The 26,497-nt window shown below is 43.8% G+C and overlaps 1 protein-coding gene across 2 annotated transcripts in view; it reads left to right on the plus strand.

Moving 5' to 3' along the window:
* Positions 1–14,455: 14,455 nt before the first annotated feature.
* LOC119170289 (putative G-protein coupled receptor No18) overlaps positions 14,456–26,497 on the plus strand; it is a 104,040-nt gene continuing 91,998 nt past the window's right edge. For both annotated transcript variants that reach the window (XM_075877285.1, XM_075877291.1), the window contains exon 1: positions 14,456–17,491. The gene's annotated coding sequence lies outside the window, so the exon portion shown is untranslated. The remainder of the gene's footprint in view (positions 17,492–26,497) is intronic.

Here is a 26,497-nt window from a genome sequence, read left to right on the forward strand (position 1 = left end):
AGTCTTCAAAGAAGGCACATTCCCGAGACGCTCCTTCCCACTCTTTAGCGGTTCTATCCAGTAGCGCCGCGAAAGGGCCCACCACTTCTACGAAAGAAACAGAGAAGCCTCCTTCTCTGGAGGAATGGCCCACGCTCCCGACGCGCTCTTCTGCCAAGGAACCTCTGCAGGTTGTGGCCACACAAGAGCCGTCTCCAACCATGGAAGATTTGCCTAAAACTGATCGTCAAGTGATCTCGGTGCTGCGTTCCCTTATAGAAGCCATCCGAGCGATATTAGTCGACATGAAGACACCATCTGCTCGAAGCGCACTTGGACTATTGGACGCCCTAAGCCCAGTGCTTGAATCTCTCAACTAGGAAGATGGCTACTCACACCTCAACATTTCTTAAAGAAGTCAAGGCTGCATCCGTCATCCAATGGAACGCCAGAGGACTAAAATCACGCCTTTCAGGTTTTCGTCAGTTTGTGTTTACCAACGTGTTTCCAATCATCGTCATTTGTGAACCCAATTTGTCGAAACCAATAAGACTATCGGGGTACGAAGCTGTCATGTCTTCAACGAACGGTGCGTGCAGCAAAATCGTCGTCTTCGTTTGTCGTGAACTGACGTATGTTGTGCAACCAATTGCACCTCACGATGACAATCAGTATGTCTGCATCACTGTGAAAAAGAACCAACTCATGTTTACTCTCATAGGCGTTTATATATCGCCGTCAAGTAATCTCGATTCCAGGAGATTAGCGGATATTTTGAGAGTGTGTCCTGCACCATGGGTCCTCACAGGTGATTTCAATGCGCACAATCACGCATGGGGAAGTACGCGGACAAATGCAAGAGGACGCAGGTTAGCAAACATCGCCTACAACTATGGTCTTACTCTCCTGAACGACGGCAGCCCCACTTTTCTTCGAGGTGTGACATACGGCAGCTGTCTCGACCTTGCTTTTGTCTCCAACTCCCTCGCGAGATACGTCAAGTGGTTTCCAGATGTTGAGACACGAGGAAGTGATCACATTCCAATCTACCTTAACATCAAAGGCTTGTCTAATTATGGTCAACGGACGACCATTCGAGCAGTCCAATGGACCAACTTCAAATCTGACATGGAAGATGCTTGCAGCGATGGCCTACGATCTGGGTTAGAGGAAACAATTAAGAGCACAATGCAAAACGCCACTCGCACAGTGACGATATCTTCCACACGAAACGACTTTGATATAGAGTTGGAGCGACTCCGAGCACTGCGACGGCGGGCGGAGCGTCGGTATCGGCGTACAAAATCAATTCACGATCTTAGGGCAGCCAGGAGGATGCAAAAGGAGATTCGGCGTCGCATGGATAGATTAGCGTCGGAACGATGGACAACGTTTTGCCAGTCACTAGACCCTCGCAAGCCACTCTCACACATTTGGAAAACGGTGCAAGGTCTGCGTCACCCTACGGAACAGCGCTTTCCATTCAAAGCGCTCGCGCTATTTCAAAGGAGGCAAGAGATTGATGTCGCAGAAGATTTCTGTGCGCAGATCGCCAACCAAGCCACTCGTCCAGATTCTCCAGTGAGAGGTGACGTCCCCCGTTCCCGTGACTACCACATGGACCTCCTTTTTACAATGGAGGAGCTCGAGGCGGCACTAGCTCTCTGCAGGCGTTCAACTTCTCCGGGCCCAGATGGTATTCCGTACCGAGCCTTGTGCAACCTTGGGGAAGGTGCAAGGAGAGAACTGTTGAGCCTCTACAACATCTCGTGGCAGGATGGCTATGTTCCTGATGACTGGAAAGTAAGCCGCTTGTTACCCATCTTGAAGCAGGGCAAATCCCCACTCGAACTAACCTCATACCGCCCAATAGCGCTGGCCAGCTGCGTAGGGAAGATAATGGAACGGATGATACTAGGCCGCCTGGAGTGGTATCTTGAATACCACAAGATTTATCCGAATTCAATGGCTGGTTTCCGACGCGACCGCTCTTCTATTGACAATGTCGTTGATCTAGTTTCGTACGTTCAGCACGAAAGATCCCGTAAGCGACTATCTGCAGCTTTGTTTCTAGATGTGAAAGGCGCTTATGATAATGCACTACATGAAGCCATTTTGGGTGCTCTTGCGGTGGTTGGCCTTGGTGGTCGAGTCTTTCGGTGGATTTCGAGTTACCTGGCTGCAAGATCATTCTTTGTGTTAACAGAAGATGGCCCGACTACGCGACGCTATACTTCCAGGGGTGTTCCTCAAGGCGGAGTTCTTAGCCCGACGCTATTCAATCTTGCACTAATTGGCCTTGCTGAATACTTGCCAAGCACCATTAAAATCTTAATATACGCAGACGACATCTGTGTCTGGACATCGGCAGTCACACGTCCTCAGATACGTTCCCGGCTTCAAAAAGCAGCAACTATGATTGCCAACTACTTGTTCAAACAAGGTCTCAGCATATCACCAGAAAAATGCGCGCTGGTGGCTTTCACTCGTAAAGCAATGACCCCTTATGTCATCTCAATCTGCGGGCGACCGATTTCTTACGCCAAAACCCACCGGTTTCTGGGCATCATTATTGATAGGGACCTCTGTTGGAGTCCGCATGTGACCTATATGAAGAAGCGCCTGACCGCTATTTCTCAACTGTTCAAGTTCCTGGCAGGAAAGACGTAAGGGATGTCAGTAGACGCAATGACGGAGCTCTACAGGGCCCTGTTTCTCGGTTTCCTCAGATATAGCTTGCCCGTGCTTAGCAATACCTGCAAGTGTTCCTTCTCCTAGTTTGCCGCGCTTACCTCACTCATTTTTTCTCTTTCCCTCTTCCTCTGACGAAATAGTATCAGCTATTCGTAATCTTAAAAATACTTCTCCCGGTCTGGATAACATTTGTGCACACCATTTAAAGATGGTGGCTCATATAATTTCTCAGCCCTTAACCCATATAATCAATCTCATTTTTTCTAAAGGTTCTTTTCCTGACTCATTAAAGCGTGCAAAAATTATACCAATTTTCAAGAAAGGCGATAAAGATGATATTAAAAATTATAGGCCTATCTCTATTCTTCCATCATTAAGTAAACTAATTGAACAACTGTTTGTAAAGCGTCTTAGTTCTTACCTTTCGAAATTTAATGTTATAAAACCTTCCCAGTTTGGTTTTCGTCATGGAAGCTCCACTAACCATGCTCTGCTTTCTTTGACAGACTTCATCAAACATTCCATTGATACTGGTAACTTCTCGGGTTCAGTCTTTTTGGATTTAACTAAAGCCTTTGACACGCTCAATCACTCCATTCTTTTCAATAAGTTAGATTCTTATGGTATTACTGGACCAGCTTTAAATTTTCTGAAAAGTTACCTGTTTAACCGAAAAAATGTGGTCTTTACAGGTGGCTCTTACTCTAACATTAAGATTACCAATCAAGGTGTTCCGCAGGGGTCCATTCTTGGCCCCCTCCTATTCATTATTTATATTAATGATCTCCCTGACGTCATTTGCTCTGCACATTGTGTTTTGTACGCTGACGACACCACAGTATCATGTAAGGCCAAAACAGTTCCATCTTTAATATCAAAACTAAACTCTGTACTCAGCGATGTAGTTTTATGGTGCAACAACAATGATCTAACGATAAACCCCTCTAAAACTCAGTTCATGGTTTTCAGGTCTGCTCATAAACATTTGTTAACTTCTGCTGCTATAACTATGGGTCCTAATACTATCCATGCTTGTGATACTGTTTCTTTTCTCGGTGTACGTTTAGACATAACCCTTAATTTTGGTCTACACTTATTAGACATTAAGAAAAAGACTGCTTTTGGTATTCGTGCATTGATTAAAGCTAGGCCATATTTTTCCACTAATGCATTATTATCGCTCTACTTCTCATTTATTCATAGTCATTTTAACTATGGCATAACTACCTGGGCCAACACCTATCACTCGTACATCTCATCTGTACAACATATACAGAACCAAGCAATCCGCATTATCACTTTCAGCCCTCGTCGTTCGAACGCTATTTCATTGCTTAGACAATATAATATTCTGTGTATTAGTAGGTTATTTGAATTTCATTGTACTTGTTTGTTCTTTAATATAATTCACCGTCGGCTACCCTTCGACCTCATCAACTGTGACTTATTGATAAACACTAACCGCACTCGCTTCGCATTGGAGCGAAATTTATTACTACCCCGAGTTTGCACTAATTACGGCATAAAGTCATTGTCATTCACAGCTATTTCATTATGGAACTCTATTCCACCAAATATAAAGTCTCTTTCCAACTTGTATACATTCAAAAAAACTTTGAAATTATATCTTCTATCACTATAAATTATTCTATGTTGTCCTTTTTGCATTGTGACTTAGCGATTGTATTGTTGTTGTTGTGATTATTACTATGTTTTATCGCTTCGTTATTTTTCTATAGTTGTTTTATATCATTGTTTTTTTAATATTACATTGTCTTGCCATTTGCCCTTGCACTTTTCTACATGCTTTCTTCATCGTGGGTCCCCCTACAGTCTTCGGACTATGGGACCCTAGTCTGTAAAACGTCTTCTTCATTTTATGTATCGCCAGTCTGTTAATAATAAACTTCAAACTTCAAACTTCAAGACCAATGTTCGTATTTTACAGGCAGTACAAGCCCAAGCGCTGAGAGTGTGCCTCGGTCTGCCCAGATGTACGTCAACAGAAGCAACAATTGCGATTGCTGGTGACTATCCAATACAAACTCACATTGTTGTTGAAGTCCTGAGAACACACATCCGACACTTCGCACGTGCCCCCGGCCATCACCTTGCACTGTTGCCTTCAGAGAGGCGCCAAGCATCGTTCGCCAAAATTATCGTGAAATACAACGATAAACTTCCCTCGGGCTTCACTCATGCATCTAAACCATCCATACCACCTTGGTGTCTTATTCGACCCACAGTGCATCTTAGTGTACCAGGGATCCGGAGGAAATCTGAGTTTTCGTCGCCCGTGCTGAAACAACTGTCTCTTCTTCTTTTGCACGAGAAATATTCAGACAGCATACATGTATACACCGATAGTTCCACGAACCACCAGTGTTCGTCAGGGGCAGTAGTTATCCCAGCAAGAGGTGTTACCATCAGCTTTAGGACTGACCACTCCACGGCATCTACAGCAGCGGAACTAGCTGCTTTGCGCGCTGCACTTTGTGTGATCAATCGGGAACCACCGCAACAATGGTCAATTTTCAGCGACTCAAGGGCTGCCCTACAATATGTGCTCTCAGCACTGCGTCGCGGCCCGTACGAACAGCTTGTTTTCGAAATTCGATGCCTTCTCCACACTTTACTCGAGAAAGGGCATCATGTGACGCTTCAATGGCTGCCAAGTCATTGCGGCATCACAGGGAACGAACATGCCGATACTGCCGCGCGGGCAGCCCTTGAAGGAACACGAGAAGAAGCCATACCACTTTCGAGGACTGATGTTGCCAGTAATCTTCGACGACTTGCGCGTGAAATCACGTTTTCACTATGGTGCCCACCAAGCATCGATACGAATCGTCAACACCACCTGTCCTCTTTGATGGCTCTCCACATGCCCACTGGACTCGATCGAAGAGAAGCCACCCTACTTCATCGCTTATGGATAGGAGTGGCATTTACAAAATCTTAATCCTTTGTCATAGGAATGGCCGACAACGCTCTCTGCGATGCCTGTCATTGCGAAGAGACGCTACACCACATCCTGTGTGACTGTCCATTGTATGAAATCCAGAGACAGTCACTGGCGTCTGCTTTTGCGCGCATCGACAACAGCCAAATGTCTGTGGACACTATTCTGTCAAGTGCCCGAGAGAAGACACTGCAACAGAAGGCGACGAAAGCTCTGTTGAAATTCCTACGCGACACCGACTTGAACAAGCGACTGTAACAGCAATGTCACACACCGCGAAAGACAAGACTGGACTATGACTGAGTGTGCGCGCATGTGCTGCCGAATGTGCTGTTTCTATCTTCCCTCTCTGCTCTCTTTCATCTCCCCCATCCCTCTCCCATGCGCAGGGTAGCAAACCGGCTGCCTATAGGCTGGTTAACCTCCTTGCCTTTCTTTTCCCTCTATTTTCCTTCCTTCCTTCCCTGCTAGTGTGACAGTCATTAAAATCAAGCTTGCGATTACTTCCTATAGCAGAATAGCACATTTGTGAAAGATTGCAATATGGGTTAATGATAAGTGCATGATTATGAGATTGATGCATGCTATTGGTCTTGCGTCCTCGCTCGCAATAATTACCGGTGCAGAACTAATCTCTAAAATCGCTGAATTGAGATACGCCTTTGTAAATGTCACGATGTTCAAGAAAAAAAACAAATACTCCTCTCATGAGAAAATGGAGCGAAAAAATTTTGGATATCTCTAAAGAGCAGACATTAACCGATAAAAGATGACGACACCAACTTAATCAAGCTGAAGAGAGCGCATGGAAGAGTGAGGAGATGCAGGAAATCAGCACAGCTATTTATTTTTTTTGAAATTTTGCGTTTTCATATGTTTTGGCTTTTTCCTTAGGGCATTTTGAATCAAAGTTGATTATAATGTTCACGTACTTTATTAGCCGCAATTATTTTCTCCCGCATACATCACCCTCCCTGAAAAACAGGAATATTGGAAGTAAACCATACGACTCTTCAAGCTACACTATGCATCATCTTGTACGAGAGCTTCATGATCACTAACCCATATCTGCTGAAGAAGGTACGCATCTCATGGTGCACAATTTCTCTGGAAAAAGTGGAATGAGTTAATGTGGTTTTCCTGTATAGCACACAACAAATGCTTCATGGCTTCACCGACACTACCTTAAAAGGTAGTGTCAGTGAGGGAGGTGGGAGTGATTCAGGGACTGCAATTCGTGGTTTTCGCAAACATGGTGAAAGAGGCAAATACATGAAAAAAGAAAAGAAAAAGCCATGAGGGAAGGTCAACCTGTCCCACGTGCGAGCGGCTATCAACCACATGGGGAAGAGTGTGGGCTTGAATTATGCACATAGGAGGTACAGAATTTTTACTTTCCTTCACCTAGGAAAAAATATGAAGGAGAAAAATAAAAACGTAACAGAAAATTAAACATTATAGAACTTTCTGTCAAATTGATTAAGTTCATCTTTGAGTGAGTCATATTGGCAAAGTCAATGCAGATAGTGGACTTTGACAAAAACTCCACCAATTAAAAAGTCCTGCTTATAATCCTGCTTATTAGTGTGTGTGTTGTTTATTTTTTTTGAAAACAGATCCCTTCTGTAGCGGTTTTTGCTGACGTACTAAATTTAGAGTTTTTGCAAAACTATATAAGAAAAAATATGCAAAATTGGCATATTGAAACACCGCGATGCAGGGCTAAATAATGCACGTATTTCTGTTTCGCGCCTATAACGCGCATGAAATTTTGCCGCGATTTCGACTCCGCCAATCACGCCAAAACCAAAAAAATCATTAGTGGCGGGGTTGACAGCGGTGTGCAATGGTTATCAAGAGGCATTGCTTATAACTTCGTAGTTTTAAAGGCAATGATTCTGCGTCCCCGTCCAACATAGGTTCGTCATAACCAGAAATATACTTATCCTCGCAGACCTTTAGAAGTTGGTCAGCCATGTGAGCTGTAAAACAATTAATGGCCAACAACATTGTTGCCGAGGCTAATAAGCCGTTGAGAATTCAAAGTGTTGGGTAGATCCTAATCGTTATTGCTGCAAATATCTTGTAGTGTTACTGGTTTTAAATGCAAAGCATTTCTTAGTGAGCTTTGGAGACTTTAGGCGTATCTATCTATCTATCTATCTATCTATCTATCTATCTATCTATCTATCTATCTATCTATCTATCTATCTATCTATCTATCTATCTATCTATCTATCTATCTATCTATCTATCTATCTATCTATCTATCTATCTATCAATCTATCTATCTATCTATCTATCTATCTATCTATCTATCTATCTATCTATCTATCTATCTATCTATCTATCTATCTATCTATCTATCTGCCTACGACGTTTAGCTCTCCTGGAGGTTTCGATAATGGTACCATTACCAAGCTGGATATCGCATAACATGACTATATGAAGAACATATTTGACTAGTCATAACATGAAAATCATATCACGTATGTCATGAATGTCATGATTTACATTTCATAGTCCTGCAGCTCTTTCGGTGGTTTCATTCACATAAGATGTTACAAAAGTGTTATGGTATGGCATGCGAGGAATTTTAAGGCCCCTTTACAGCCACGCACCATATCATTGTTCATATTTGTAGTCAATTGAAATGGCGCTCTTTGGCCATCAATTGGCCCTTGCGCCACTAAAAACTACTCATCATCATCATGATTGCAGGGCATACACAAGCGACAGACCCTAACATGAAAATCATGACATGCGTGTCATGTAACAACATGACTACATGCCACACTCTTAATGCGCTCGCGGCCATTTCGCTAGCTTCACATATGCCAAATTTGGTATTACGTGACGTCAATAGATGACGAAGGTGTGTGACTGTTGCAAACATGATAATCTTGAGATGCTTGTCATGTGAGAATATGATTACATGCCACGGACAAGGCGGCAATACATTTCGACGAGACGCGGTGTGCGTGCTCGCAGGTGCGCGGCTCCAAACGTCTTTGTCGAGCATTTTCTGTACCTCCTTCTGGATTATTTGGTGCTCTGAATGAGACACAAGGTAAGGACGCTTATGAAGGGAACTGTCGTCGCCAGTGTCGATACTTTTTGCTACGAAGCTCCTCGGCCCAAGAAACGGTCGTCGATATCAAAAATGTTGAGATCAGAAAATAAAAGACCACGGAGCGTTTCAACTTGGGGCGGCGACAGGTCGTTTGATATCATTTTGTCAAGGAAAGTTCTATTCTGCGCGAGAGAGACATCAGATTACAAAGGCAAGTATAGCCGTAGGGTGCCGGTTGAACAATGGATGAAGGCTGAGTGCACGGTCGAGATGTCAATGCCAAGAATTACGTCGTGTGGACAAGTGTCCAGAACAGTGAAGAGGACAGAAGTGTGAAGGACGGCAACAGTGACGCGGGCAGTGCACATACCAAGAACTGATGTTCGGCTGCCGTCGGCTACGAGCACAGTCATAGACATGGTAGGGATAAGAACATATTTCTTAGGTGGGATCGAAGACGTGAACTCATAACAGATGTAGTTATGAGTGTCTATTAGAGCTGCAACGGTCCCGCCATTGGTGAGAACACCAAGAAAATTTCATCTGGAATGAATGGTCATTAAAGTTGTCAATTCAGCACCACTTCTAGGAGCTGCATCTCTTAGTTTCGAGAGAACTGTCCAGAAAACGCCTGTGACTGAGAGCGGCAACGTTTAGAGGAGCGGAGCTGGCGAGCCTGAGGTTATGGCGAGCAGCTGGACCGGGTTTTCTGGGCGACTACATCAGCGTAGAACGGCTGGGTGGGAGGTCCTTAAGGTAATCACTGACAGAAAAAGGTAGCAAATATCGCCCATGATCCTGTCGGTGGTCGTCTAGAAAACGTTGCCGGGAAGACCATCTGTTGCAGCAGCGGCGCGAAATGTTGCCAACACATAGCTAGAGACGCATATCGATCGATAATCTTGTGTTCAAAAATAGATTTCGGTAGCCTGATGAGAACCGCGGGACCAACGCGGCAGCAGCACCAAGTGGGGCAGCGTGGTAGTCAGCGTTATGAGCGGTAAAATTTATGGGATGTTGTGTGGCTGGAGTATTGGGTAACTAAGACGCCCATGTTGCAAACTCTTGTCGCACAACAGCTTGAATAAGCGATATTGTGGCCAAGTTGTCTGGAACAGGGGGCTGATAAGCGGGAAAATCATGTCTTCCAGCTTCTGGCGGACAATCATTGTTGTTGGCAGAATTCATGAATGGACGTGGTGCCACAGGATTCTCGCAGAAAGAAGTCGTAGTGGTGTTCGGGAGTCGAGTGAAGCGTTGAGTATTCTTCTGCTTTTGGTTTGTTCTAACCGCCGACATTCACTGACACTGAGTCAATGGTGGTGCGGTTCTTGCAGATTAGAATGATCAAAGCATCGTTAGCTATGCCCTTTAGGACATTGCTGACCTTGTATAGTTCAGCGATGTCTTTGTCGGTGTTCCGGCAAAAGGCGAACCCGACTTAGATATAAGTGACGTACGACTCGGTGGAAGATTGAACTCGTGACGCCAGTTCTCGCCTGGCTACCATTTGTCGAGAAACTGACCAGCCGAAAAATTCACGGAGCTTTTGCTTGCACACGCCCAAACTCATCAGGTCTTTCTCGTGCGTCTCGTACCAGACGCGTGCAGCACCTTGTAGGAAAAAAATGATGGTGGCCATCATAAGTGCCTCATCCCACCTGTATTGCTTGCTGACGCGCTCGTATAAGACGAGCCACTCGTCAACGTCAGTTGTGTTAGTGCCGCGAAATGTACCAGGATGCAGAAGATAAGAAGGAATCACAGGTGACGGAGCAGGTGTGAACTGGATGGACGGTGCACCGTCTTCAGGCATTGTGGCTGGACGAAGGTGACGTCCGCTACGAAGATCCAGAGCCGGGATTTTACCCAGCATCTTCATCAAAAATATGAAACGAAAGTATTAAATAGGTCAACTCTGGTTTGGCTAACAACATTTTAATAAATAACTACTGTATCAGCTGCTATCATATTTGTTTTTCAATGTTTTTAACATGCCTAACTGCTCATTTACGAGGTGGGTCTTCCCTAACATTCACATGTCGCCCGCAATAACGCACATCGTTTATGTCGTATATAGAGGACACAAGTGCTCAGTGTTAAATAAATATACCCATAATGTAGGAAGACCCGAAGTGCAAATGAAGAAAATACAGTCGTGTAATATAAGCAACTGGAACAACATTTCTGTGAATAAAAGAGATCTACAAGTTCACACCGAGAGTAACACCTGTAGCCTTCAGGTTGCAACTTGGTCCTCACAGCTTTTTTTGCTCTTGTTTATGGTGACGTGGACCGAACTTGCGGCACGTATGGCTTTCAAATAAATTATCAGCCTCTAGCAACTAAGAAGTGCTGGCTACACGAAAATGTTTTCACTCGAGTCTGCTCTTTGCTACAACACTTCTCACTCATCGCACACCACTTGATGCTATAGAATCAAGCTTAACAAGAAAGCGCGCAGCCTTTGACCTGAAACTAAATCTCGGGCACTGGCGGCAGCCAATAAAGGTTCGCGGAAGCCACTACGAAGAGCCGGAAAAATAGCAGCAACCATAAATCAAGGGACTACAAAGGCTGAACATGGGCTGGTAATTTCCTGGGACATCATAGCAGAGTGACGGTGGCCCTGGTAGGCACGTACAAAACGGCTCTACGCAGGTTGTTCCTGCTTCTGACGCTAAGCTACAGACAAAGCTGGTCTTTGATAACTAACTGCTTAGAAAAATCACTTATCTTTTTTCACTCTGTGAAAGGAAATAAACTTCAAGTGACTTATTGATGAGGTGAGGACCTAATGCCAAGAAAAAAAAAGCAGCTAATGAATTGCGTAAGGCATTTTAACAGCGACGTCAAGAGAAAACTAATTTTGGCCATATTTGCAGTCCATCGTGTTTCCTGGGGCTTGTCGAACGTTGGTATTTTATTTCTTTGAGTGAGCAAAACAACTTTATTGACGATACGGCAAAAAGGTGGAAGTTGATTTGCTGGCCCCAATGGAGCATCCATATAGCGTTTTGTATTTAGTGACGCGCAAAGGTAGTGTGACTGCATAGAATAATTTCTGCCAGGCAATGCACATATGCCATGTGCAAGAGGACAGACTGGTGGGTACGGCGTAATTCAGAACAGTGGCGCAAAGAAGCACACCGGTGACAAAAGATCAAAACATAACACAGCCCTAATTACGAAGGAAGGAAGGAGGGAGGGAATCACCCAGAAAGGAAGACGGCAGACAGAAAGGTTAACCAAGAAGACATCTGGTTAGCTGCCTTACACTGAAAAATTAGGGAAGGGAAATAGAAAGATGGGAAAGATGGAAGATGGAAGAGGAGAAAAACAAAGAAGGGAGAGTGATACAGTAAATTCACTGCAGCGTGTCGAATTCTACCGCAAGGCAGAAGCGCTCACTCAAACCTGTCGTCGTCAAAAAGCACAAGATCGCTTTCACTGCCTTGTGGGCTGTCGGGTGTTGTGGACGGTGCAAAAAGTACCGGTACAAAAAGTGGCACTGAACAGAAATTACTTCTCTCTGAAGCAAATCGAGGACAGTGATACACGGCATTCGATATTTTCATCGATGCCTCAAACATCGCATGCCGCACTGTCAGCCATTCCAATTAACGAGGTATATCCTTTCATGACGGCAACTCCCAGCCAAGGTTGATAGAGAAGTGAAGCTAGACGTCTATATAGACCGGATGAGAACCGGATTTGAAGTGAAGGGTTAAGTCCAAGTAGCCTGGTACGTCGTATGTTTGGTGTGTTCTCCTTGATCAATGTGAGACTGCGGGCACGTGAAGCAATCTGCTTCGCAGTGTCCGTTCTTGAAAGTGGAACTGGAATGCTGTTTGCTTCCTTATGGGACGCGCAAGCAACATGATCTGCGGAATTATTTCCGCTGATACCGCAATGCCTAGGTAACCACTGAAAGACAATGTGGTGGCCTTTTTTATATTAAAGACGTGGTGAAGTCTCACGGTCTCATATGTCAATCGGTCAGGGCATCAGCATCGGAGAACTGAGCGCTTGCACTGTAACGCCGGTTTTGAGTCGGAAAACTCAGCTCATTTACTTGGTCCTTCTTCAGAATTGACAAGCTTCATTGCACAACGCAGAGTCGTGAGTTCTGCCGCCATAGACTTCGTCACATCCGAAGTCGTACAACAGCCTTAACAACTCAATGTTTATCGCACTAAATCTCGTATATATACGCACGATAATGCGCGATTGAAACTCATAAAAGGGGGGATGAGTAAGAAAAGAGCCCACAAGACAATCAAGTCAACAAATCAAACAGAAAGCTGTCGCAACAAATACCATTTCCATTTCCGATTGCCTTGAGCATGTGCAGGCTGCGGGCGCTTTCACTGTTGATGAACTGTCGGTGAAACAGCAGCTTCTAAAGCAAACGCGCGTTTAATACTACTCGAAAGGCATAGATGTGCATTTGTAATTTTTTCTTAGTGCGCTGAAGATAGCAAGACATACCATGGACAGCGCCGTTGATACTTGCTTTCCCTGAGAGACTCGTGGGAATTTTCTACGCTGTGAACACGAACCTTTTCTGTGGTTCCTGTATATGAAGAGGCCATTAGGAGAGGATCGAAAGATGAAGAGATATGATTGTTTACGCGGTCAAGAGCAGGTCATGGCTGGTAATAACGACATTGCACAAACAAGAGCACTGCGTGGTTACGCCTATATATAGAATGCCAACAAAACAACGGTAATCACACACAAATTTGAAGGATTACATGACAGCTGCAAGCGGCCGGAGAAACCGATGTATCTTAAATTAGTCTAGTGATGCCTTGGTTTTATTTTGCACGTATTTTTGTCCTTCTGTCCATTCTACGTTGTTGTGGTTAACCTTCCGTCTCTTCGTCAGATTTTTTCTCCCTATATCTTAACACACACGCACACACATACACACACACGCAGCTACATCATTATACTCCCTAACGTTTCTGCTGGCCAGCCAGCCTTCGTTAGTGCTTCCCTGCAGCTCTTCCAACTTCGCTAAGACCAACAATATCCCCGTGAACGTTTTTTCACTGCTCGAGTAACTGCACACTAGCTTCGCTTGTTAAAGACCTCATAATAAACGTTCCTAGCTGCAGCTTCCTGTAGCAGCTTGCTTGAGTGCAGAGGTTGTTAGCACTCTCCGCTCCTACGTCCGACCGCGCTATGGTATATCGTATTCGGCAGTCGGGGGGCAGGAATTGCGAGGTCATACTTCACATGCCCTAATGACACACACACACACACACACAAACACACACACACACACACACACACACACACACACACACACACACACACACACACACACACACACACACACACACACACACAAACGCACGCACGTACGCACGCACGCACGCAAGGATACGCAAGGATACGCAGTTGTGAGCACCTATATTATCACGCAGTAAGGTACTGGTACCATTTTGTTCATATATACAAACGCCAACTCTTTTGTACGCGCGAACAAACGCTCATTTTAAATATAGGCCAACATACCAGCGTAAACCTTAAGTCACATGGACCTCTCGTTCTCATGTTGTCATAAAAGACCGACTATAGGCGCAAAAAGATAGAGGAAAAGCGCTTTGACATTCCGACGGTGCTATATTGACGGCGCTTAGCTGAAAGAGCGGGATGAGAGGTCAACAGGCATGCGAGTGGCTGAAAGGAAGCGGGACGGTACCGCTGCAGCCACCTCGCGGGGCCGCAATCGTTTGATGCACTGGTGTTGTCGCGGTGGCGCGGTGTTCGCGCCCCGGCCAGTGGCGGCGGCAGCACAGGCGAGAAAGAGGTGGGTGCGCGCGAGCCACGCGGCTCGCAGTCGTCCCCACGACTGGGCACCGCGCGCCAGCCGCGCTCTTTCCAGGCGGTGCAGCTTGTGGAAGCACGCCTCTGACAACGACGGCTGCAACAGTCAGTCCTTAATCATCTCTTTCCCTGTATATGTGCTGCCTACTCTTCATACACTCTGTGCTGAGGATTTCTCTGAACAGTTCGCAAAGTCTGCAAAACGGAAGCGAAGCGGGGTGATCGACAAACTCGTGCGAACCACCTGATGCTCTTTTTCCGACTTCGCTAAGGGGCGCCGAAGAAGAGTGAATGAACCCTTGGAGACTCGTGACTCGGGTTGTGTTCATCGGAGAGGTGCGGCTGGTACCGTTGATTTGTGCACACTTCGAAAGTTGCAATTTAGGCAACTGAAGTAGAACTCGAACGAGGTGTATGGGAATAAGCAACAAGTCGGTAGAAGCATTCGAAAGCTTGCATTGCGCCGAATAATTTTTCCGCTTCTTTCAGACCTTCGCGCTCACCCGTGCATCTCGTACTTTACCCGCTGACCTTGCACTGATATCAGCCTCTGACGTTCCTTTAATACACAGGGCCTCCGTACCTTGTTGTAGAGAGACTTGAAGTTGTTACATGATTGAGTATATGAGTGTGAGGTGGTTCCCTATGGCATCTGCGAACACCAAGTGATTGATACGGTGTTCCACGGTTGGTAAAACACGGATCGCCGATGAGCGAACAGCTCGCAATTTAAGTAGCTTCAAAACTGTTGCACACTGGATCGGTAGCGTTATTTCACGCTGTTCTTGGGATAAAATTAAGCCGAAAGGCACGTACCGCTTGTGTGTCTTTCAAATGTGACTGCTTGCTACTTAAGAAAAAAGAATTTTCAGCTGTTGTCCGAAGGATTGAGAAATAGGGAAAAGAGACACGTTGTTATGCCTTGCTTTCATGAGCAGATTACCCGGCTCGAATCTTTATAAAAGTGCTGTGATGGGAGTTGCAGTGCTTGATATTTAATACCCGTAAATATAAAGTCCTCTCGACTATTGTAGTGACATACTATTTCATCTGTTCTCATAGTATTTTGTTCTTGTGGAGGAAAAAATGGTCAATGGTGTTCAGTGTTTCAGTACTAACCTAATGTTAGGAATGGTTGTTAACTCGCTGTTTTAAATGTTCAAAAAACGAGGAGATCTTGTTCCAAGACGCTGACGACTGTATTTTGATTATCTACTGGTGTAAACGTAACCCATTCATTTTGCGAACATAGGTGAAGCGGCATGATGCTATTTGAATAAAGTACTTCGCGCCATCTTCAGACCTTTCGAACGACAGGAACGTGGATAAGTGCTCTTCAAGCTGCAGTTTTTTATAATCCCAGTGCTATCTTTAGATTTGCCAGAGAGTGATTTTATACAGCAAAGTTTGTGAGAAGACGGTGCTGAAAACTCTGAGTTGTACTTTCAGAAAAAAAAGGCGAGCGCATATTCTTCATAAATTGCGCATTTTTATCAAGCACAAACAGAACTGTACAAATACGTGAAGGGCGCACTGTACATAAAAAGGCTCTATTTTTATGAAGTGGGGGAAGCGTAGACGATAACCGAAACAGAAGAGAGACATATAGAGCTGTTAGCTGAAACTGATTTTCATCTTGAACTTTCTAGTCACCAGAATCGTTGTCAACTCTAGTCAGTCAGACTCTCGAGTCAATGAGGAACTCCTCAAGCGCTTTTGTACCTGCTCGAAATTTGGTGAACTCAAAGAAAGTTCAACACCCTCATTCGTATGTCGATCGTTCGTTTCGTAACGCGTACTTGACGTGAGTAGTGTGATTGTAATTCAATGCGTATAGATTAACTTAGGACACCATTCTACATTCACGTAATCAACTTTTGTTTTTACTTGCATTGTAGCAGCCTGAAACGAGAAAAGCTAATCAAAATTTCTGAACACCGTGCGAGCCCCAAACCTTTCTAAATGCGAGTCTCTCGATTATCCCTTCGCGCTCAAGGCAAGGCTATCTCTTATATTTAATGCACATGGTTATTTAAAAAATTAAGTAACCAATCAGCATAGCGAACACATTCTACAGACACTCATTAGAGTACAAAGTTCGGTCCTCGTGGTTGAATCATCCGAGTAATTCATAAAAACGTGCATTCAGTTAGCAAGAACTGCTTCTTCAGTCACGCTGCACGTGGACAATGGCGACAAAATATTGAGATTTTGAGACGGAAACAAATCGTTGCATCTGGAATCCAAACTATTCTATCCGATTCGAAAACAAATTTTTCGCTTCGTTTTTTCTGTTAATTTCGAATAATAATAATGAGAATCTACAAACTCCTCTTCGACTAGCACCTACGCAGGCCTTGTGCGTGAGCTTTTGAACACGGGCACCACGACGCGTGTAACTTCAGCGTGAATATTTTCCTCCGCAAAGAGTGGCACCGAGAAGAAGCGAGGCGCATCTTCGACAACTCTCAGGTCACACGTTTCCCGTTGCACTGTTCGCGTAACTGCTCAGGTGAAAAGACAGAGCTGGAACGTGATCCCAACGAGACGCCTTCCGAGTGGAAAACAAGCGGGCACCACGAAATACTCAATTCACGCTCCACCAGCAACAGGGTGATACGCAACAGCGGAGTAAGACTGTCGCTAAACTGCAGAGGGAAGACCAGAAACGAGTGCAGCACTGAAGAAACGCTCTGTTGTATGTTGTTCACTGTGAGACATTCGAGCGGGTGCATTAGGTTGTATCAGGATCTTGCCGTTTATAAGACACCGGTTCATCGTTCGTGATCCGTCAGCCGCATCGTGCGTGTTGTTGCGAAGCGAAGCTTCCCGCGCGCTGCTGCGTCCGAGTTTGTTGGAGCGGAGTGCCTCGCGCTCAGGCAAGTGGAAAACGTTCCTGACGGACAGCGCGCGATAGCCTGCACTACTTGAGCCCTCGAAGCGAGGTAAGTTGATATCTATGTTGTCTTCTTTATCACTGCCCAGTTCACAGTATGCAAGCGTTCGTGGAGAGCCTTTCATGTTGCGATATTAGACGTTCACTACAGATAACTGCGTCAACCAAAGAGAGAGTAAAATACGGCCCGCTAAGATACAGCTTTTCGTGAAATAACTAACTGTAAGTTCTCTCTCGGCTGCAGCAAGGTCTTCTGAAGGTAGAAAAGACGGCGTGAGTGTTTAAACACATCTTTTCTTAACAGTGCTCTATTGGCCTTGAACAACAGGTAAAGAATAATTGGGTATTCGTCAATTTGTGCAAAAAAAAAACATTATAGAGAGGGGGTTCGGAAGTCATTCAAGCATGCAGCGTGATGAATCTGACATGTAGTTTCATTCACTTCCCAATAAAAATATGATCTATTCTACAGGAACCAGAATGCAAAAAAATTGTCACTGATTTTATTTCTTCGATCTTTCTGAATTGCATAAATTTTACGTTACACAAACCTGTAGGAAACGCGTTTAACTAGGCGTACACATAAATGCGATAAATGCCAATAAATTGCATACGCTTACAATATTAGCCTGGCATAAAATTGCACCAAAGGTGCACGCTATAAGTCACAGTGCAACTGAGCATTCCTAAAGTACTCCTTTGCATGTGACGTTTGAAACACTAAATATGCAAAAACACACACATATATATATATATATATATATATATATATATATATATATATATATATATATATATATATATATATATATATATATATATATATATATATATTACTAGCAAAAACTAACACGTACGTAAAACGATTTGTCAGAAAGCATAATGGGGTCAATATCTGAAGTTTCAAATAATTTTGTGGAGCTCACATTTACCCAAAGATGGTAGTAGAAAGTACCAAAAGCAGAATTTTGTTGCGTGCTCTCAGAACATACTTTCTGCACTTCTTGCTTTTTTGGAGCGCTATATGCGTGCCTCAACTAGTAAAATATTCACAATTTATTGTTGCACTGTCTTATTTCTTGTTAAATAATTATTAGAACTAATTAATTAGGAATGTAGACGATACAGCTAGTTTTGTTTATTTTTAGTATATGAAAAATGACGTAAAGCACAACTGCTAAAAATGTTATGTCATGCAGTACTTTCATTCGCAACGTTTCGCAATTTGTTGTACACTGAGAAGTGAATCCTTGATATCGGCTCAGAACATTTATTTCTAATTTTGAGCGTCTTGGCTGAACAGAAATATTAAGAAGTACGAAAGGCTGATTTTTGTCAAAACACTGCGCAAATGTTTAAACGCACTAATCGGCACCCATTTGCACCGAAAAAAGCAACCTTTACTTCAGAAGGTATTACAATAATGGGTGCTTTATCTTCACATGGATGTGGAAGATAAAGCCATTACCTAATTTGGTATAAGAAAAATTTATACTACTTATGCCAACACTTACTAAAGCTCAATGCGGAGCTATCATGACTCTACAGCCTCATTACTAGGACTAGTTCAGCAGCCTAATTTTTTTACTCGGCTTGTATCTTTTAACTCAAGGTTAAAAGAAGCACAACAATGATTCAAATGCTCATCCACTGCCGCTACTTTTGCCTCCATGCATTCATCCACCAACACATACACGGCACTCTCTTGGATTCGATTGTCGACTTGGACCCTCCAAAATAAGTTGACGATGCACCAGTCGGGGGCTTACAAAGCCTTGAATAATGACATTTCGAATCTGCATAATAATGAACGCCCAGCTCAGAAAAGAGAAATACGAGATGACAAGGAGGCTTAGTAACGACGAAAGAGTCAGACCATGACGCAATCGGACAGCTCTATCTACCATTCTGTCACGGCGAGAAAGTGCACGGAAAAGCCGGTTGGTTGCCTTGTATAAGACTTCCCGCACGGACAGAAGTTTCTCATCTCGCAGGGATTGCGATATAGTGGCACCTTCGTGAAAGTTTTATGCCGACCCTATTTTTTCGCCTTTCATCTGTCGTGAATACTTCACGCACACACGCACCGCAGCTAGCGCGAGCCACCGAGACTCGGCGCTCCTTTGCCGTTAGTGTTCGTTATTTCGCGGTTTCCGGAAACGGAAAAAATCTCGCCCGGAGGCCATTTCAAGGAATTGGAATTTTTCAGCGCGCCGCCTCTTTCGCACCAGATGTGAATAGAAATTCTCGCGTCGGCGTGATTTCTAAACGAGATGAGGGGGGAGGGTGCAGACGCACCCTCGATTTGTTGCGCGAGCACTTGACATTGGTGTGACTCAAAGGGGCCGCAAAGTTTTGATTTTTTTTTATTATGGAAACGCACAAAGCCGCATCATTCAGAAAAGAGATCTTAGGGAGATATAAGCTGGTTTTTTTTTTGGATGTTCGCCTTTTTGTGTGGTTCGTCTACCGCGATAGAATTTTACAATTTTAACGCAGTGAAGCCACTATTCTTCTGTTTACAAGTTATTCGTTGAAGAGTAATGTGCTGCATCCATCAATCCCAAGTGCCTTTTTTTATCATACAAACACTCTTCTATTGCGATTGCAAGCGCGCTTCACGCGAATTCAGTCTGGTGATATAGACGAAAAAAAATGACTCGCAGTAAATGTTTGTTAGCGTCAGGACTTCGTGATCGGACTTCTGATTATTACACAGCATATTGAACCGAAAATTCTATATTTGATTATATTCTCCAGTGCCCTACATATATTTAGGGACGCTGCTGAATCTCATTATTCCAGATTTCCAAATTAACCTCATTCTCAATGCGAAAAGTAGTCATTACGCAAGGATTGTGAAGTTTACCACTTTTTACAAGCGTAGAATTTGATTTGCATGAAAATTCTATACTTTTATTATATTCTTCAGTGCCCTACATATGTTTAGGGACACTGCTGAATCTCATTATTCCACGTTGCCACATTAACTTCATTCTTAATGCGAAACGTAGTCATCACGCTAGGGTTGTGAAGTTTACCACTTTTTACAAGCGTAGAACTTAGTGAGTGAAGCTGTAGGTAAGGCGTGAGGGGTAGTTCGGGAGTGTTAGCTTAAACGTTTACATAGTAACATTGATGGACTAAAAGTTTAAGACTAATCCTAAGACTAAGACTATGACAATGACTAGAATTTTTCGAGTACCCAAAGATGCTAGTAGAAAGCAATGCTGTATGTGTCTGAGACACGACTGCAACAAGCCGGTGATATGGGCTTATTGCTGAACATTGCTAAACTGCGTGGTAATTGCTTCAGATTTAAATACCTAATCATAACAAAATTGAGGCTACCAGTTAGGAGCCGGTATTTACGTACTCCTACTTGGCTATGTAATAGCGTTGACATATGTTCATTAAAAAGTATATTAGGAAGCTTAAAATCTGCCACAACTTTATTAAAATACCGTATGATAGTTCAAATGCTTCCGAGTGCAGTGGTATGTGACAAAGTATAACAAAGCGCTTTGAGAATCCGCGTTTATTATTCTCCATTCAGTTGAATTCAGTTTATATTTTCTCAACACCTGTATATCGTTGAGTATATTTGCAGTGTTGTAAAATAAACTTCCAAAGTTGAAGAAAAAACACGCTGAATGTAGATGTAGATTCGTACCACATTTTCGTCAAGTCTCGTTTTGTTGTCCCTATATCACCAGCTCGAAGCCTTCATTTGTTGCTGGCAATTAAGTTATTGTAATAAGGAGCTGCGCATCTTTTCCAAACATTTCTGTACTGGCCATTAAAAGTTCAGCACGAAAAAAGAGAATGCGCTGATCCAAATATTGTTGGCCTAATTGCTGAATAATTTTGTTAACAATGACACGGCAACCAGCAGAATCAGCATCCAGCAGAAAATATATTGCGATTTTTCTTTCCATACATACGGCATGGTTATGAGGCATATTGTGGCCAAGCGCACAATGACAAGGTTCGTTCTTAAATCTCGAGGAGTGATTTCTTTGTATCTCCTAACAATTACAACCACATCAGCTATGATAACGTAAAATTAACGTAAAAAGAAGACTAAGTAACTATCGCTCATTTCTTGGGTAATTGTAGTTGTGTTTGACAAAAAACGTTACCTTAGTTGTGATTTTTTGTCAGAGCATAGGGGATTTTTTGGCGGCTTGTCAAAAGGCTACGACAAGCATCTTCTATACGGTTGACCCACGCAACAGTACCTATGCAACACTCTACGCACTGCCATGCTTGCCGTATATAAAGAATGCAGAAATGTTTGAACAGTACTCACGGATTCAAAGACATTGCATTTTTTAAAATTACGGAGCACTTCTAGGAGCCGGCGTGTTGTCCACCCATACATCTATCTCATGGGGCGTGATCATGCTATCAGTAAACCACTCAATACAGTCCATACCAAGAATATATATGCTCAAAAGTGGGTGAAAACAAACGAGCAACGTTTAAAATGATACAGTAAAGAAAATTAACCAAAAACTAATGGCAAAAATGAACCTAATGTTGCTAAAACATTTCGCAAACATGCCACTGACTCTGGAGACGCTCAACTGAGGGCACCGCAGCCTTGTCCAGCGAGCGAATGCTCCCTCTCCCTACGCGGGGGACAAAACCTGACAAAACTAACCGAAAACGACGCGTATCTCAAGTTTCGCAAGAAGCAGGAAGTTGAGCAAGCGCGAAAAAATGTAGGCTACCGAGTTTACGAATGTCATGGACACTATTTTGCGCGTGCGAGTGAAATACCACATGCTTAGCCAAAACATTGGCGCCATCGTCGCGCCGGTGAATGGCGAAGTGGGAACTCTACAAAAGGGAATCGCTGGGTGCCCGTGCTGTGCAATTGCTGAGGGGTCACTTTAGTGGAGCTGTCACATGTTTTTAGGGGCGAAGCTCCTTATAGCGGCACCCGTTCGTCCCCCGTAGTATGTAACAAGTATAACATTTTGATCTCCAAGGTGGTGCTGGTGAGAGACTTCTTCTGTGCGTTGTTGAACAATAAAAAATAGTGCTCAATGTACATGTCCATGGCTGCTAATGGGGAATGAGAGACAGAAGCATTCGGCTTTTAGTTAACGCGCAGGCTGCGATCACCATTAGCAGCCATTGGCATGTACATTGAGCACTATCTGACAAGAAAAGGTTGCTACGTTATACTCGCTGGGTGTAACCTCCTTAGCGCCCCGCCGCGGTGGTCTAGTGGCTAAGGTACTCGGCTGCTGACCTGCAGGGCAAGGGTTCAAATCCCGGCTGCGGCGGCTGCATTTCCGATGGAGGCGGAAATGTTGTAGGCCCGTGTGCTCAGATTTGGGTGCACGTTAAAGAACCCCAGGTGGTCTAAATTTCCGGAGCCCTCCACTACGGCGTCTCTCATAATCATATAGTGGTTTTGGGACGTTAAACCCCAGATATAAATCAATCAATCAACCTCATTAGCTTTAGAAAGGTTTAGTGAGCGTTCAGCCGCAGTGCCAAGAATACAATGAACTTGTATATACCATGAATGAACTCGAGGTGGTTAAAATGGGAAGTAGATACGAAGCGCAAGCCGTATGAAAGTAAAAGCCGAATTCTCCGCCTCTCATTTCCCATTAGCTGCCACTGGCATGTACATTGAGCACTATCTGACTGAAAAATTTTGCTACGTCATACTCGCTGGGTGTAACCTCCTTGGTTTTCGAAAGGTTTAGCGAGCGTTCGGCCGCAGTGCCATGAATACAGTGAACTAGTGTATACCATGAAGTCGAGGTGGTTAAAGGTGGGAAGTGGACCCGAAGCGCAAGCCGTAAGAAAGTGTACGTGTGCCACCTCTCGTTTAGTCCTTGGAATATCCGCTGGATGGCAGTGCTTCTATATGGGGAATATATGATCAAAAGATGCGAGATGGTGGTACTTGGAGTGTTGAATGGATGGACGAACGGACACATAGACAGATGCATGGATAGACGCATGAACGGACGCAGGGGCGGCTGCATGGACGAACGCAGGGACGGACGCACGAACAGACGCACGCACGGACGGGCTGATAGACGCATGGACGGTCACACTGGCGGACGCATGGACGGACGGAAGCAAAAACGAATGGACGGACGAATTCTTCGCCCCACTCTCCATCATTCACTCCGTGGATATGCTGCCGTTTTTTTGTTTGTTTTTAGTATTACGACTGATAAGTGTTACCTTTTGAAAAAACCACGTCATAGTGCGAAAAATGTGGTAACTGAAGCTAACGCTGGCCATGATCTACTCGGTTGTAGTTAAATTACGCTCATGTCCCCAGAACTGAAGATAGTGGAAAATAAAGCAAGAATTTTACTTAGTTCTAACTTGTCCAGTGTAAATCTGTGAGTACAGCACAATATGGCAAGTGTAAATAATTTTGTTTGTAGTGACAGGCCAGCCATTGCACGATATTGCGCTTCGCGTCTTGCAGGTGCCTCAGAATGTGATGAATTCATGGTTCTTCGTGAGTTAAAAACTGCTCTTTGTTCAACATTTTGTCAATTTTCCATGTTCTTTTTGAATTGTATTTGTTAGAATGAGGCAGCGTGGTAGCTCAGTGCAATGTAAACGGTTGCAAAAACCACTGGTACCGCGTCTATAACAGTGAGGCGAGGGGCGGGAAGTGGTTGCGTATGACTAGCTTTCTTGGGCTTGGAATAAATTCAGCATGCAGAACAGACACTTTCCACGCCTGCTATGTCCATGGTCACTGAACGAATAATAACTGCGCCGACACAGGAGGAATAATTTGTTCTGGTGTCTTTTATCGTGTCGAGGGAGCTCCTTTTCGGTGGCTTGGTGAATACTGGCTGTATTAATTATGTGAAATTTGGGAACAACATTTTATGCACGTTAGTTGTTTGAAGAGAAGTTTAATTATGAGCTTATTTATTAGGAAATTACTTGACCAATATAAACGTCCATCGGGGCAGCATTTATTGTTTGCCTTCTGGCTTTGCACAAGGTAAATACACCTCGCCAAAACCTGACAATGTCATCTCCTGTATTTGGACTTTTAATTGGCCTTATGAAATTAAATGAAGCCATAGTAACGAATCAAATATTAACGGATGAGCCGACACTAGGCTCTATATGTATTGACATTTTATCAGAAGAAACTGTGTCTGCTCTTTGCGGGCTGTTCATTTCTTACTTTTGTAATTATCTGACTGATAAAGAAGAGCGTACAATTTATTTCGACGAGGTTTACTCAGAAATGTCTAAAGCAGCTTAAAAAACGAAGAACTAATTCTGCTTCCTTTAGGACAACTCTGTTTTCTTGAAAGCGGTGCAAAAAGTCAACCGTACACAAAAGGAAGAATATCCTTAGCCACGTGGTACGCAGCATCGGACGTTCTTTCTCACACTGACTGGTGTCAAGTTAACTCAACCTTAGCTGGTTTTAGCGAAAGCCACCTCTCAATTCTTTTGTGGTAGGGTTGACTAAAACACAGTGATCTAGTGCGCATTCAGGATAACTCTTAGATTAACTCACCTCAAGTCTTGATCTTTATGGCCTTATTTTATTGCGAAAGCAATTATATAGACACTCTCGGCTAGATTTTGGCGCCGGCGTCGGCGTCACCGTCACTCACTGTATATATATATATATATATATATATATATATATATATATATATATATATATATATATATATATATATATATATGTGTATATAGTTCACGAGCTACGTGACGCCAAACATGCGCACAAGAGTGTTTTCACACTCGCCATTTGGCTTATAGATGGCGCTAACGGTCACTCCTACTTCTAAATTCACATATAAACCCAAAAAAGTGGATGGAGGGAAGGCCGCTTTGGTAGCTCAGTGGTTAGAGCATCGAACGCGTTTTTAGAAGGTCGTAGGTTCGATTCCTGCCCACGGCTGCCTATTTTTTCATCCACTTTTCTTTCTTCTTATTTACATTCCATTGGTTCTAATAACTTCCGCTGTACATTCTTTGGCATTACTGTCTGTTAGATCTCATTAATATTGTGTTAAAACACAGAAAAACGAGCCCTTAGGTATACACTTCTTTCCCTTATATATATATATATATATATATATATATATATATATATATATATATATATATATATAAGGGAATATATATGTATATATATATATATATATATATAAGGGATATAACGCAAGAAACAAAAATATTGCAGAGAAAGACTCCGGCGCACAGAATCGAACGTAGGACCTCTGAATCGAGAATGCGAGGCGTTAACCACTGAGCCACGAAGAAGCACCTCCTTGAACGTTCAAACGTCAAACTATTTATATCTGCCGATTACCTCAAGTGTCGGGCATCTCAGGGAGAACTATAGTGTTTTAAGCATTACCAAGAATATGGTGCAACGAGCTCGTGTCGCCACATCGTCACGACGCGTCAGCGCGCACTCTCATCTCCCACGTGTACTTTGCCCCAGGGAGAAGGGGCAGGTGGACCTCATGAGTGGGCTTAGCTCGCAGTGGGGAGAATCGTACGTCTTGGCTGGTCTTGGGCTTTCACCGGAACGATTCTTTTGTAGTTACCGGGCGCACAATGGTCACTGTAATCGTTGCACAGTCTCCGTTTGCGAGAAGGGCGCAATTTTCATAGAAAGTGAAGTAACAACGGAGACGCTTTTACACGTTCATCTGTACCTGTGAGTACGTGGGCTTATCTTGCAGTGGGCACAATCGTACGTCTTGGCTGGTCTTAGGCTTTCCCCGGAACCATTCTGTTGTAGTTACCGGGCGCACAATGCTCACTGCAATCGTTGCGCAGTTTCCGTTTGTGAGAAGGGCGCGATTTTCAAACAAAGCGAAGAAACAACTGAAGCGCCTTTTCGCGTTCATCTGTACCTGTGAGTACGTTTCGTGCACTTTTTGGGCGTGAGAAACGTGGGGCACGGTTCGATCTGCTTTTCATTCTGCACGTGACCTTCCGATTGGTTGCTATTGCGTTTATTGCTTCGTCCTTGTGGCAAAACTGTGACCTTTTTTTTTTGCTAAAATAGCTT

Source organism: Rhipicephalus microplus, chromosome 2, assembly GCF_043290135.1.
Source record: "Rhipicephalus microplus isolate Deutch F79 chromosome 2, USDA_Rmic, whole genome shotgun sequence".
In the NCBI taxonomy this organism is placed as follows: domain Eukaryota; kingdom Metazoa; phylum Arthropoda; class Arachnida; order Ixodida; family Ixodidae; genus Rhipicephalus; species Rhipicephalus microplus.